Genomic DNA, 3,284 nt, shown 5'->3' with positions numbered 1-3,284 from the left:
CTCTCTCTCGTCGTTCAAGGGGCAGAACTGGTTGCCCACCTACTAGGCGGACCCATATTCACTATAGTTTTGTTCTATATTGTTACCTCTTCCGTTATTTTAATGCACTTCGCTCAGCTACCCCGTGCATAATATTAACGCACGGGGCCCTACGTTTTTAGATGACTATATGTGGGGAAGAAAATTTCCTTGTTCGCCTTGCTCTAGAAGACACTATTTCTAACCCACTCTCCTCCAACCCCGCTACTTCCCCCTCCTGCAGCCCTCTCCCTCTCATGGTGTGTCTGTCAGCCATCGAAGGTCGAGTAAGTGGTCTATCTCTCTCTTTCTCTCTCACTCGCTCTCCCTCGCTCGCTCGCTCCCCTCGACCCCATCTAAGAGAGAAGAAGACACAAGAATGTGTTCGTCCTGCGTCATGCAACCGCTGCATTAATCAAGGGCGGTTGAGGACGGGGAGGGCGTGGCGTGGGGACATGAGAGAGAGAGAGAGAGAGAGAGGAGGGAAGAGGGGACGGCGGGAACAAAAGTACACACACACACAGAGCGCCAGGGTGGTGAAGTGAAGGCCGCTGCTCGCCTCGGTGAGCCCGCTGGATCGAGTTACCCCGTTCAGATACTAATCTGGGGCCATTTTAGAGCCGCCCGCCGCCCCGCCCGGCCCCGCCCCGCCCCGCCACACCCCGCCACACCCATGTCCATCGCCGGGCGCACCGCACCGCGCACACAGAAACCGCGCTCTCTGCCTCCTGCAGTTTTATAGTATGGGGTGTTGCGTTCATCCTCGTCTGCTGCTGCTGCATGTGAATACTGTAGCTCTTACATAGAGCGAAGTTCCTCCTATTCGGACGCGGCCTTACGAAGTAGTAAGTGTGTGCGTATGTGTGAGAGCACCGCGGCAAGTGCATGTCTGCGCTGCTCTGTGGCGCCTTTGCGTGACGCACACACACACACACACACATGCACGCACGCAACACACACACACGCACGCACTCCAAGACCAATAATGAGAGGGTGCTCAAGCTTTGTCTCTCGATATGCAGTCGCGGCGGGCGGCTTGAGAACACGCGGCACGCGAGACCGAGGCGCGGCAGAGTATGAGAAATACTGCGCGGCGCAGAGAAAGCAAAGCGGGAGGAGATGGAGGTGGGGGAGGAGGTGGTTGGTTTGTTGTGAACAAATTGCTGCTGCTGCTGCTTGTCTGTCGGACCGGGTGCGATGGCCACGCGATGAGCTAGGGCCGTGTGGTGGCGGGGCGTGGGCCATGAGGTTCGTTCTGGACTCTGGCTGGACAGCGCTGCTCTCCACTGGGAGCCCCGCGGGGAGCTGCTGGCTGAGCCGGAGTTCAAGTTTGGCACTCTGCGGGGCGCTGGACAAACTAGCCGAGCGCGGAGCCGTCGTGTCCCAATCAGCTCGGCCGCGGGCCTCCTGCCGCGCGAGCCGGTACGGGCCAGGGAGGGCGTGCCGTCGGTTTGCAGCCTAGGGACTTAAATTTTTCAGAAAAATATTTTTGGGAATTTTTTCAAGAATTTTTCTTTTTCACACTGTAAAAATCTTTCGGTGAATTTCACTGTAAGCTACGGTGACCCCCTGCAGCACCGTAGCTTACGGTGATATTCACCGTGGCTTACGGTGATATTCACCGTAGCCTACGGTGAAATTCACCGTAGGCTACAGTGAATTCACCGTAAGCTACGGTGAACTTCACTGTAGGCTACGGTGAATATCACCGTAAGCGGTGCTGCAGGGGGTCACCGTAGCTTACAGTAAAATTCACCGTAAGATTTTTACAGTGCACCGTCTGAATGTTTTCCTTAAAAGTTTTAATTTTCAAACTTTTCTGAAAATTTCAAAAACGGAAAATCAATTTTTTTCTGTTAAAAGTTTTGCCATTTTTCGGGGAAAATTTCAGACCTTAAAACTCCTAGTGTTATGTGCTTACGCACGCACACCGAGACGCGCGTGCCCAACTCCACGGCGCGTGGGCGAGGAGCGGCCAGAAAGGAAGGAAACTGTCGTGCAAAACGTCGCGCACTTCCGGAAGCGGAGGGTGTGCCGCGGTGGGGCTGTGAGGAGAGGGAGGGAGGGAGGGAGGGAGGGGGGCTCCAGAGAAGTGTTGCAGCAGTCCGCGCCAGAGAGTACTGTACTGTTCAGCGGCGGGGGAAGGGCAGCCAGCCCCTCCTGGAGGCTCCAGTCAGACTCACCCGGAGGAAAACTAATTGCATCCGAGCTGACCTCTGCCCCGCCTCTCCCGCCCCTCCCTCCCTACCCCCACTCGTCGCGCCACGCGAGCGCGACGCCGGGCGGGGCGGCCCGGCTCGACCCATTGTTCGTCGCCAATTTGTCACTTGATGCCAACAAAACGCGTGGCGCGTGTGGCAGGCCGAAAACTCGCGCGGTCCAAACCTGGAGCAGGGGCGCAAACTTTAAGGACCCCACACCTGGTCGGCCAAACCAAGTGCCAAACCTAGAGAGGCAAATGTAAGGACCACACCTGGTATAGAAGCAAAAACTTGAATGACCAAAACTGGAATTTGAACAAACCTGGTGTGTGAGTTGGGCAAACTTTAAGACCGAACCTGGTGTCTTACTTGTGGAGCGCCAGACCGTGACTGACGCCTGGACCTGGAGGACGATGAGAACTGCTGGCAGCTCGGAACTATGCCCGACCAAACCATGGGGCCGACGGAGTCTAGAGACACCTTCCAGTCCAGTTGCAGGGCCCCCGGCCCCCTGCGCACAGCGTTCAGGTCTCTCGGGGTCACGGCTCCCCCGCCTCGCTCGACTAATTAGAAGATGCATCGCACCTATCGATGACCCCGAGCATCATGCGTGTAATGTATGCTATGCACCTCCGTCCGTCCGGGAGTCATCATACCACCCCGTGACCCCGGCGTGCGGGCGGGCGGGCGTTCGACCCTCGACGGGGAGTCGATCCCGAAAGAGGGAAAAGAGAGAGTGGGGGAGGGAGAGAGAGAGAGACCGTGACAGGGTAAGTTAGAGAAAGGGAGAGAGAGGCCGAGATAGGGTAAATGAGAAAGGGAGAGAAAGGGAGAGAGGTACAGAGAGAAGGTGGAGGGTGAGAGAGAGGGGGAGGGAAGACCGCCAGGGGAGAGCGGGGGGGGAGGGGGGGGGTAGATGGTTGAGGGCGGTGCCGCGCCGCATTGTCCCGTACATACCTACCTGTTGATCCAGTCGTAAAGAGCGCCCCACACGCGCGCACTCGGTCGGACGCGCCTAAGCTAAAGCTGCGCCGGGGCCGCGTGTGGTGGTCATACGCGGGACGC

The sequence above is a fragment of the Frankliniella occidentalis genome, unplaced genomic scaffold (assembly GCF_000697945.3).
Source record: "Frankliniella occidentalis isolate FOCC.00 unplaced genomic scaffold, Focc_3.1 Scaffold95, whole genome shotgun sequence".
NCBI classification, from domain to species: domain Eukaryota; kingdom Metazoa; phylum Arthropoda; class Insecta; order Thysanoptera; family Thripidae; genus Frankliniella; species Frankliniella occidentalis.
The sequence above is the reverse complement of the archived record's forward strand: the minus strand, read 5'-3'. Positions refer to the sequence as shown.